Source organism: Octopus bimaculoides, chromosome 21, assembly GCF_001194135.2.
Source record: "Octopus bimaculoides isolate UCB-OBI-ISO-001 chromosome 21, ASM119413v2, whole genome shotgun sequence".
Classification (NCBI taxonomy): Eukaryota; Metazoa; Mollusca; class Cephalopoda; order Octopoda; family Octopodidae; genus Octopus; species Octopus bimaculoides.
The window spans coordinates 31,110,006-31,123,259 of NC_069001.1; the positions used below are offsets into that span (position 1 = coordinate 31,110,006).

The following is a 13,254-nucleotide window of genomic DNA, read 5'->3' on the forward strand; positions in this document are numbered from 1 at the left end:
TATATATATAAGGTACGGTGTATATTTAAATACATAAGAGGAATCTACTCATGGGATTCCTCACGCTAGAAAGAACTGCTAGGTTCTAGAACCACAAAATTAGGGATAAATTCCGAAAGGAACGTCATTTCGTTCCATTTCCCTTTGATATAATAAATATATATATATATAGCGAGAGAGAGAGAGAGAGATAGGAGGAGAAGAAAGAGTGACAGACACAGTGAAAAAGAACGTGTTAGAGAAAGAAAGAGAATGAAACAAATGAAAGAGTGAAAGGAGGTGTGAATGAGAAAAAGATTGCCAGCTCTATAAAATGACGCTGTCCTCGATGATAGACAACCACCATATTCCACTGAAAGCCTCCGAACTATTATAAATGAGTTTCAAGGCCAGCAATCTGAGCAGAAGTTAGTTGATATTATTGGTCCTCTTACTTGGCTGTATTTTAATCGGCTGCGGAAAGATGGAAGATGAAATCAACCTCAGTTAGTTATGAACGCAAAATGTAAAGACTCGTAGCTAAATAACGGTTTCTAATTTAGGTATGGAGATGGAAACTCTCGTCCATCGGGTCCCCAGTTTCCTGACAGGGAAATGTCCTGTAGACATAGTTTAACTGCGAATATTCAATAAGCAGTCCCGGACAAAATAACAAGTTAATCTTTGGCAAGGCATAGCACCCGTTATCCACCCTGCCATGGCCAATGTGAAATCCGGAAGCCACACACACACACACACATAAGAGCAGAAATGCCACTATCATTAGAACGTAAGATGGAATTAAAGGCAAGACATAAAATACTGTGCTTTTGGATTTCTTGTCATTTCAGAGAACAAATTTCACTTTTATGAATCCTGATCTGGGAAATCCATCAGTTTGGCTGGCACTGCAATCATCTGTAGGACCTGCAACCATAAACGACAAATTAGCCATCGAAAAACATTTGTCAGAGCAGGCTCGACCAGATGGTTATGGTCAATTTAGGTCCAAAACCAGCAATTTGAGGTGAATGAGTTAGTCGATACATCAATCTCAGTATTTCTCTAATGCTAAGTTTTTATCGACTCGGAGAAACGAAAAGCAAAGTTTACCGCTATAGGATTTGAACGCAAGACATAAAGTCTCGTAACTAAGCGATGGTTTCTAATTTTAGATACAAGAACAGTCAATTGCGAAGGTGTTGGAAGAGTCTATCAACTTCAGTACTTGGCGGGTGTCATAATTTTATCGATAGTCGTAGAGGTGAAATCCAAAGTTGACATCGGGATTTTGAACTTTGAACGTACAGGACCATAATTATTTTATCGTTTGTGATTTAAATACGAAGTCAACAACATGAGAGAAGAGACTCTTGAGTATCAGTTTATTTTTTATCGATCCAGGAGAGAGACGAAAGGGAAAGCTAAGAGCGCTTCCATTTAAACTCCGAATGTAGCAGGAAGTAAGCAGATGTGTAAAAACTTTTTATTCGCCACCTTACTAATTCTATTAATCAAGTGCTCATTCATTTAGTCATTTGATGCGTTTAATATCTCCTTACTTTTCTTTTCATTCTGTTTTCTCTCCCATTTCTCTCTCGCGCGCATGTACACACACACTCACGCATACACAAACACACACGCACATATGCATATTAGAATTCTTGATTAAAGAAAGAATCTAGTCTCCCTCAGAGAAAGAAATCCCTGTCGGTGGAATTTGGTTAAAGACAACGAAAATTCTGCTTGTTTGATTTTATAATGTCCCTCGTAGTTTCACTTTTCGACTTGCATTCACAAACACACATGTACATATAGCATGCTTACATACATTTGTATCGACAGCAAAATGGGTGAAAAGCAAAGTTAAAGTCAACGAGAACCCGGAGGTCAGTGAGTCAGAGTATATGTAGAAACTTAGTCAAATAAAACTACCTACAAATGCTTGTACCCATAATTACAAGCAGAGTCGCGTTTTCAATAAAGTTGTATTGCAATGATATGATTACAAATTCGCTTTTCGTGACTTGGAAAAGTATCTACTCGGTTCAAGTGAAAAGGAAATATCCACTTCCCTGTTCCATTTTATAAGGAGACTTCCTAATCAGAGAATTCTCTGTCTAATATAACCAGGAGCTTTCTCCATTAAGCAGCTCCCTATTTTCATGGAGTGTACATCTGTCGTCTTTGTGTTAGATGTTTACTAATTTTGCGGAAACCATCTATATCCCTTTGAATGACAATTGTACTTCCATCTTGTTATCACAACAGAGCTCTCTTCCGGTTATCTATTATCTATGAACCGTCAAAAATATCTCATTTGTTTTTCACTTCCGTTAATTTTATTTCTGACGGTGCGGTTAAAGAAAGGCAGATAGAGAGGGAACAGAAAGAGGAGAGAGAGAGAGAGGGGAGCTGAGAAAGATGATAGTCGTGGTGGTGATTGGCTAGTGAAAAGTGTATCATATCATCTATCACTTAACGCATGCGCATAAGTGCAATTCCGTGATATATTCGCGCTTTTTTACGCGACAGATATATGCAATTTAACTAAAGAAAGACAGGAAAAGACAGAAGAAGAGAGAGGAGCGTCTTACCTTATATCAATAAGGTAGGTTGAACGTAATTATTTTGGCAGAGGTTGTATCATTTGTACAGGATATTTTTTATGGGGAAAATGGAAAAATAAGAGTATTTATTTTATGAATGCTGTGTATTAAGTCTATAAAATTGTGCATAAAATATATCAAGTGCATTAAGTAATGATCGTATTCCAATTTCTTTCACTTTTCAATGAGGAGCAGACGATCGACTATCCTTTAATACAGACACAACACAGCCTACGCTTTCAGATTTTTGGGATAAAGTTTTTCAGAAATAACCCATTAGGTTTACCATTAGTTCCGTGAAATATTCACGGGTCCCGCTTGTATATGTAATTTCCAGTAACAGTAATGTTTTGCTCCGTAATTTTATTTTCTGTTGCTCGGTGAAATATACTATAGTCCCCCCCCCACCCACCACCACCACTGTGTTTTAAATGAATTGTGATCATGCGGATGAGTGTTCTAGTTGTATAGTTAATATAATATTCGGCGCCGTATTGTTTAAAGCGTTCACGTCTGCTATTAAATTATTACAACAATCGGTCTTTAGTAGTTTGTTAGCGGTTTTACATGCTTGCAGTTTGCTATTACTTGGAAGGTTTATCTTTATTTTTATTTTAGTGTTTTTGTAATATAATATTGATGCTAATTTATGACTTAGTATGATGCCTGTAATGTTCTGTTTTATGGGGTTTATGATAATGTGTTTATCGGTTGTGTAAGTCCTGTGCCTTTGATTCATGTAATACACTTAAAATGCTTTAACGAGAAAACTAGAAGACAGGAAAATAAAAGAACGATAAAAAGAAATATTATCAAAGTTTTTAAAAAATTTTTGTAAACACAAATGGAATTATATAGCGGCAGGAGTACCTGTTGTAGGTTTCATCATCATCTTCATCATTTGATTAATTAATTTATAAATTAACTGATTGATTAATTAATGCGGCGAGGTGGCAGACTCGTTAGCATGGCGGTCAAAATGCTTAACGGCATTTCGTTCATTCCATTATGAGTTCAAATTCCGCCGTTGTAGACCTTGCTTTCATCCTTTCGTTGTCGATAAATTTAGTACCAGCTGAGTTCTGGGGCCGATGTCATCGACTGTCCCTCTCCGCTGCCAAATTTCAAGCCTTGTAACAAAATTTGAAATTATTAAAGCAGGCAGCTGTCAGACACGTTAGCACGCCGGGCAAAATGCTTAGCAGTATTTCGTCCAACATTACGTTCTGAGTTCAAATTCCACCGATGTCGACTTTGCCTGTCATCCCTTCCGGTGTCGGTAAAAGAAGTACCAGTAGAGCACTGGGGTTGACCTATCCTCTCTCTCGAAATTGCTGGCCTTTTGCCAAAGTTAGAAATCAAAATTGGAGTGTGGCGGGCTGGTAGAATTGTTAGCACGCCGGGCAAAATGCTACGCGACGCTTTGTCCATCTTAACGTTCTAAGTTCAAATTCTACCGAAGATGACTTTGTACTGGGTCAATGTAATTGACTTACCCCTCCCCTGAATTTGTTAGGCTGATGTCAAAATTTGAAACCATCATTATTATTTATCTTCCGCCAAGTTCGACTTTGCCATTCATCCTTTCGGGGTCGATTAAATAAATACCAGTTACGCACTGGGGGTCGATATAATCGACTAAATCCCTTCCCCTAAATTTGAGGCCTTGTGCTTCCAGTAGAAAGGATTATTATTATCATTATTAAACAGTGGAAAGCTGGCAGAATTGTAAGCATGCCAGATAAAATGCTTGGTAGTATTTCATCCATCTTTACATTCTGAGTTCAAATTCCGCTGAGGTCGATCTTGCCTTTTATCCTTTCGAGGTCGATAAATTAAGTACCAGTGGAACACCTGAGTCGATGTAATCGACTAGTCCCCTCCCCAAAAATTTCAAGCCATGTGCTTATATTAGAAAGGATTATTATTATTAATCTTTATTATTTTCGACATATGATAGTTTGAGGCAAATTTCTACTGCAACCCCTGTTTCACCTCCGTAGGGCTGAGGTGTCTGTATCATTGTGCCTATTTTTGTTGTTCCCGGTATTGTATTGCAGCACTTTCTTTTGGTAGGGGGTTTGACTTGATTCTTTTGTTAGCGTTCGTATTGTGAGTTGTGTGTGTAACGCGAGTCCTTCTGTTCGTTGTCCGGTCTGAAGAAGACGTCTTCTGATGGCTATTTATTTTATCGGATATTTACTGTGTAGAGTGTCTCCTATTTGTGGATTTTTTATTTGGTTTGTACTATTGCAATGATAGTGTGTTGCGTAGGGTATGGTTTGTTGCTAGCAGGGCTACTTTTGAGATTGTGTGTAGTGTTGAGCGTCCAGCTGTAGCTTCAACGGTTTTGATTATTCTCTGTGTATGGTACGGCTTGTAAAGATTAGCATTTATTCCACACAATATTCCCCCATTGGAATCTTTCAAAACTGACGGTCAAGAGTATTTATCTAAAGTTCGTTTCGTTAAATTTGATTTACAATGTATTTTGTGCAACAGTCTTTCATATTTGTGTGTGCGTGTGTATATATGAATATACGCTTGTATATGAATGTATGTAGATATATATAGAGAGAGAGACACACACACAAACACATATGTTTCTCTTTATATATATATATATATATATATATGAGTGTGTGTGTGTGTAAGTCGTCTAAGAGACCATACGTCAGTAGAAAATGCACTTGTATATCTGTCAATAGAATGGGTATATTAATCGAAATATACAATATTATATAACCATTACGGCCGATCTTACCAAAATATATATACAGAGATGTTACATGAGCACCTCAACCTCGCATTCAATTTCCTTCTGTGTATCTATCCCTCTGATATCCTCCCGATATACATTTCGATACACACACACACACACACACACATATTAATATATATAAAGGATCAAAGGTCCTTCCAGAGCTGATCCGTAGGCTCATGAGTCTGGTTTCCCAGATTCTGTTTCGTACACCCTCCACAAGGTTATTCATTCTTGTCAGGTGAATGAACAGGAGCCACGTGAAATAAGGTGTTTTGTTTCAAGAACACAGCGCTTGGCTCAGTCCAGGAACTTAACCACAATCTCACAAATATAAGTACAACACTTTAACCACTAAGCCACGCGCCTCCATGTATGTATGTATATACATATATAATGTATTTATTTGTATATACATATTAATGCACAATATATTTATATATATACACACAAACGCTCATATATAATATATTATATATATATATTATATATATATATATGCCATATACATATATATGCTATACACATATATATACATGCTATACACATATATGTATGCTATATATATATATCTGCTATATGTATGCTATATATATATATATATATATATATATATATCTGCTATATGTATGCTATATATATATATATATATATATCTGCTATATATATGCTATATACATATATATATATATGCCATATATATATATGCTATACATATATACATATGCGACACAAATATATATATATGCTACATATATAATATATAAATGCTGTCTCTCTCTCTATATATATATGTGTGTCTGTGTGTGTGTCTATGTGTGTCTGTGTGTCCGGGTATATGTGCGTATACACACATGCAAATAACACTCCAATATATATCTTCAAAAAAATCACCATTCGCTGAAATATCGTTATTTTTCATAATTTATATATATATATTTTTTTAGTTTCTCCTAGCAAAGATATCGACAAACTTTACGTTTCGGTAAAGACCCCTTACCTAGAAAAATAAGAGAGAAAAAAAGAACTGTAAAAAAATCCTATCTAATAACAAGTAAACAATAACGGTACCTACAAAACAAAGTAAAAAAAAGAGAATGATGAAAATCGGAATGTGGAAAAAATATTATTATGTGTTAGACCCTTAAGGTAGACATTAACAGCAAATCAGAAACGCAACGGCCAGTAAATAATATTTATATACATGTATATGCGTGTGTACATGTATATCATATGTATACATGTATGTATGTGAATATATATATGTGTGTGTGTGTGTGTGTGTGTGTGTGTGTATGCATGTAAGTGTTCGCACGTGAATATATAGGGACATATAAAAATAGTGTATGTGTGTGCACTTATATATATATATAAATTTAAGTATATACAAGCATATATATATACACATATACACACTCACATTTATCAATTCGTACACACACACACACACACACACACACACACACACACATATATATATATACACACATCTTTATCAATCTAAGTATATATATATATATATATATATATATATATATATATATATACATACACCCATATTTAGCATTCTGTATGTGTGTGTGTGTATATATATATATATATATATACTCACCTTTATCAATCTATGTGTGTATGTGTATATATATATATATGTATATACATATATATACCCACCTTTATCAATCTGTATATATACATATATATATCCATCTTTATCAATATGTATGTGTATATATATATAAATATATATATATAAATATATATATATATATATATATAAATATATATATATATATATATATAGGATAGAAATAATATAAAATGAAAATAAGAATGATTATACAAATAGAACAGATCGGATGATGGAGGCATAAAGCAATGATAGAAGGTATGGAGAAAATTGGTAAGATGATAAGGGGAAAAGAAAATATATATCGCAATAAAAGGGAAGATGTGGAATAGCATGAAATGATATCAGGAACTGAAGTTTATGTTTATGATTGAAGAAAGACGTAGAAATACAAGACGAGCCTCAGATAGAAAAAGAGACTGAAAGAACGAGAATGGTAGTAGAAGTAGGAGGGTGAATGGAACGTGCAAAATTGCACACTTATATATCTAAGTGTATATCTTAAGTTATCTAATGTTCTGTAAGTAATATCATATGAGGATGTATTTTTTATATATAAATATATACAGGCGTCGGTACAGCTGTTTGGTTTAGAAGTTCGTTTCGTATGCTCTTAGCTACATTTTTGGCTCAAGTCTAATGATGCTTGCTTTCCACTATAAGCATAAGACTTGAAAATTAGCGGGTAAGAATGGGAACTAGTCGATTATATCGATACATCGACTCCAGTACTTGACTGCTACTTTATTTTATCGACTATCCCGAAAAGAACAGCAGCGTCGACCTCGGCTGAATTTGAACTGAGAACGCTACGAAACTGAAAGAATATTGCAAAGTATTTTCTTCGACTTTCTAAAAGTTATGCTTGTCAAATACTTTCACTAACTCCCGAAAATTGCAGCCCTTTTACCATTTCATTGGTATTTATTGGACTTGGGATACTTATTTTGGGGGTACCTGCGCGGTTATGTTGCTAAGAATCTTAATTTGCAACTACGTAGTTTCTGGTTCAATCCCACGGCGCACAACTTGGGGAGGAGTCTTTTACTATAGCCCCAGGTTGTCTCATGCCATGTGTGTGAGCTTATTTGGCAACCTGAAACGGTGAGGAAATCTATTAAATATCTCTCTTTCTCTCTCTCCCTTCCTATATATATATATATATATATATGTATATATATATATATTTATATTATCTATGTATGTATTTCTGTGTTTGTTATTCCCCACACACCGGAGCACCTTTCTTTACGTCCGCATGAAATAGCGGTTTGGCAAAAGATACCGATAGAATAATATTAAATTATTAAAAATAGAAAAAATACAAATAAGTCTTGGGGTCGATTTGTCTGACTAAAAAACCGTGAAGGCGGTGCTCCGGCATGACCGCCGTCCAAGGACTGAAGCAAGTAAACGATACAAAATAAAAAGTGTATTATTGTTTTAGTTGTTGTGCTCGAAACGGAATACTACATTCATATTATTTTCAAAAGATAATATCGAAATAGTGAAGGCACATGGCCTAGTGGTTAGAGCAGCGAGCCTTGCGGTCGAGCGATCGCGGGTTCGAATCTCAGACCGTGTGGTGTGTGCGTTTATGAGCGAAACACCTTAGCTTCACGCAGCTCCGGCAAAAGGTAATGGAGAACTTCTGCTGAATCTTTCGCCAAATAAAAGAATATACGACGGGCTTCTTTCAGTTTCCATCTACGAAATCCATTCACAAGGTTATGGTCGGCCCGAAGCTGTAGTAAAAGACACTCGCCCAAGGTGCCACGCAGTGGGAATGAACCCGGGACCATATACAATCTAATTTAGCTTGTTAGTTAAAATTATTAGATGCAAAGGAATTGGGAACAGACAGTTTCAGCGAAAAGTTCTTCAGAACGACATGTATTGCTTTCCATTTCACCCTTTGTTGTTATTGTTTCTTTTTTACGAACTACATGATTGCGTCTCATTCGCTCACGACTGATTTAGTGTACCTATCTGTTATTAGTACTTTCTTAATCGTGGATGATATTTCCAGAATCTACTAGCCTGAACCCCTGTGGAAAACATTCTATCAATCAATGTCTTGCTCAGAGACCTGTATTCCTTACGAGCCATTTTATAAGCAATAGTTTTTTCTCTTTTTTTTTTTCTTTAACCAATATCTGATTTTTCCAGCACAAGTGACTATTTCTCTTCCAGGATTTCCTTCGGGAAATCATTTATAGTTTTGCAATATTTATCTTAAACCTTTATATACCATAGACAGGCAGTTTGTCTATGTGGAATTTTGGTGTTTTATATAATTTTTAACCATAGAATTTCAGAGGTTTTTCTGCATGATTCGCCGTGTGGGTACAGAATGGGTCTCATTCAATAAAATATGAGACAAATGTGTATGGATTTTAGTGCTATCTGTTAGATATTTTAGCTGCCGTTTGATATTTTATTTATTTTCGGATAATTTAAAATTGAATATGAAAATATTTCGACCTCAAACTGTTTTGAAGACAATATTATTATATTCGGCAAGCCTGACAAAAGACAACGCCTCTAAACACACAAACTGGTTGTTGCTTATCTATATTTCTCTTCTCTTCCTTTTTCAAAACTGTCAACATTTGATTATTTAGCCCCAAGATATTTTCAGGAACAGCAATCTTTAACTCTCTGAACGAGCATACACTTTTTCTTTTAAATGCCTGGTATTCAGTTGTCAGGATAGGAACTGGTGACGTTTTTGTTTATTTACAGTTTCTCGGTTTTCTGTTTTTTTTTAGCATGTATCTATCTTGTTTAAGTTGGACGTTTTTATCCTTATTTTTGTATTACTGTGGTTCGTTCGTTTCCATTGCTCATTGAAAAAAAAAAATAAAATAAAACTTTTTGAAGGGACAAATATTCAAGGGATGTAAACAACTGTCAGCAGTTTCGAAAAAGAAAGGTAAGTGAAATATAGACAAGAATCAAATTTTAAAGCGTATTTAAAGATTTTATCAATCATGACTCCACCTAAATACAACAAAATCTAATTCTATATAGACTGTATTTTGTAATCCACCTAACAGTTGTTCTAGTATCGTGTTCGTTGTTTGTGATATGTTACTGCTTGGTCATCGTACTTCTGATCACACAATGTTATTATTATCCTGCTGTTGTTTAAGGCGGCGAGCGGCCAGAATCGTTAACACAGCCGGAGAAATTGCCTAACAGAATTTCGTCCGTCTTTACGTTCTGAGTTCAAATTCCGCCGAGGTCGACTTTGCCTTTCATCCTTTTGAGGTCGATAAATTAAATACCAGTGAATCTAGTTCTCTCCCCACAAAATTTCAGGCCTTCTGCCTATAGTAAAAGGGATTATTATCGTGCTGTTGGCATCGCACTGCTTTCAGTTTTTGATCTACCTAATTCTTTGTAAAACTGTATGAAATATGGAGACGAAAGATTGTTTTTGCCATAAAAATGTTACTTTTCCTAACGCTAGATTCTTTGCGATTCAGCAACAACCACTTATCTTTGATTATAATTGATTTTCCCTATATTTTCCATTTTGTAATGCTGGGATTTTTTGGTAATGTCTCATTCTTTGTATTCCTTTTTGTTAGTGAACTTTCATTGTCAATTTTCTCAAAAATTTCGAAGTTCCGCGCGTGCGTGCGTGTGTGTGTGTGTGTGTGTGTGTGTGTGTGTTTCCTTTTTTTTTGTTGTGGGGGTGGTTTTCATTTTTTTCGTTGAAATGTTGTTGTTTGAGAAGTATCAAGAAGGCACCAATTTCCTCTTATGATTGGTATGGCTGCCGTATAGGTTAATTGATTTTTTCCTGGTCATATTCATGTTTACATCTGTTTTTCTGTATATCTATGTCGACCCACTTAAGGAGCTCTCTTTATAGTACTCTAGCTTCATCTTTCCCTCTCTCTCTCTCTCCTCCCGTTCTCTCTTTCTTTATCTCTCTCTTATCTTTAAACATCATCTTTAGAAAGTCATTTCCGTTAGTTTGCAGGGAACCTTTCTATCGAATAGAATTCTTCAAGTATTTTTTCCGCTGCATTATTGTCATTTTCGACATTTCCATCATGACACATCCCTCAGAAATTCCTAGACTGCAAATTTTCGAACTGGTTCTAATCTGGTCTATATCTTGTAGATCAATATTTTGCGCATATTATTATTATTATTAGTGTTGCTGTTGTTACTGTTCTTATTCAATTTTCGCTGAGTTCGACTTTTCTTTGTATTCTTTCGTGGGTCGATAAAACAAAATTATAGTCAAGTGATGGAGTGGAAGAAATAGAGTTCCAGTTAAGCACAACAGAGGTCGATATAAATAACATGATGATCTACCTAAATGTGCTGATCATATGCAGAAAATTTGAAACAATTATTCGAGCTGGCAGAATTGTTAACATGCCGGACAAAATGCTTAGCAGCAATTCGCTCGTCTTTATATTCTAAGTTCGAAATCCGCCGAAGTCGACTTTGCCTTTCATCCTTTCGGAGTCGACAAATTAAGTACCAGTTGCGTACTGGGGTCGATGTAATCGACTGACCCCCCCTCCCCAAAAATTTCGGGCCTTCTGCCTAGAGTAGAAAAGTATATATATATATGTACGTACTTACGTCCACGATACATACATGCATATGTAGTATGTAGACAGTCGTATAATGTAATTGTGTCGTCATAAATCACACTTAATTATTCCAGTTGTCCAAAGTCTGTTCGTAGATGCTATATTTATATGAGAGTTGTTGGTATCATTTATTCTGCATTTCATGTTTTATTACTCATAGGATTAACGGGGGTAACTTATTAATTCTCGGTCTGCAGAATTCCTATTAAGAGACAATTTGCATGTTTTGTTTTTGTTTTGTTTTTTTGCTTTTTTTTTTGCTTTTTCGGGGGGGGGTTACATGTATACCTGTGTAACTCTTATATGTAATGAAGTATATTTAATAACTAATAAAAAATGTTCCAGGATTTCCGCTTTGATATATATATATATATATATATATATATATATCTGTGTGCATGTTTGTAAATGTATATGAAGCATATATATACAACCATGAATATAGATAGATAGATGTATGTATATGTATGTATAATATATATATATATATATGTTTCTTAATATAAAACAAATGGTAACCTTAATACACTAATATATATATATATATATATATACACACACACACACACTACAGGCGTCCTTCAGTTTCCGTGTACAAATTCTACTCACAAGGCTTTGCTCTGCCCGGCGCTATAATATAGGATATCTGTGGCAGGTGCCATGCAATGCGATCGAACCAGGTTCTATGTGGTTGGGAAGCAAACTTCTTACCGCACAGCCACGCCTATGAGTGCTACCGTGAACACAGCATATATTTTTACATACAACCTCCTCTAAACACATTAACCTAAAGTCTGATAACCTAAATTACAGATAACCAGAACTAAGACCAACACAATACATTTAACCATAGACCACCATTATGATTATATAAAAGTTAAGATTGCAATAAATATTATAGCATAAGATGACATTTTCTATAAATCACAGATGCGTATGCGGCAGTGTATATACGTTTCGTTCTGTGTGTATGTGTTTGAGTGTCTATGCGTGTATGTACGAATGCTTACATAAAAGTAATATCGTGATGGACAATATTCCAAATGATTTGTATGAAAGAATGTCATATAACTTTATATATGTTGTTTGATATATAATGCCAGTGGTTTATAGTCAACGTTAAGAGATTCTTTCTGACTGAAACGTTGTTTAAAGTTCGCTCACAGGGAGCAGTGACTGTAGAGCAATCGCATAATTTGATAGCCTTATATAGGTGTGGTGAGATGGTTGCTTCTCAACCACATAGCTTCTGGTTCGTTCCCATTGCGTGGCACCTGCGGCAGGTGTCCTATACCATGGTTGCAGTATGGTAGGTGAAAAGTGAAAGAAGATTCTAGCAAGTGTCTTCTACTATAACCTCGGGTCGACCAAAGCCTTGTGAGTGGATTTGGTAGACGGAAACTGAAAGAAGCTCGTCATATATGAATATATATGTATATATGCATGTGTGTGTGTGTGTCTATGCTTCCCCCCACCACCAACGTCTGACAACCGATGCTGGTGTGTGTATGTCCCCGTAACCTAATGGTTCGGTAAAGGAGACCGATAGAATAAGTATTAGACTTACAAAGAATAAGTCCTGGGGTCGATTTGCTTGACCAAAAGTGGTGCACCAGCATGGCCACAGTCAAATAACTGAAACAAATGAAAGAC

General features: G+C 35.4%; 1 long non-coding RNA gene across 1 annotated transcript in view; it reads left to right on the forward strand.

The window, feature by feature from the left end:
• The first annotated feature begins 2,456 nt into the window (after positions 1-2,456).
• Positions 2,457-13,254, forward strand: part of LOC106869450 (uncharacterized) — a 224,589-nt gene continuing 213,791 nt past the window's right edge. The window contains exon 1 of the long non-coding RNA XR_008266433.1: positions 2,457-2,590. This is a non-coding gene — a long non-coding RNA (uncharacterized LOC106869450). The remainder of the gene's footprint in view (positions 2,591-13,254) is intronic.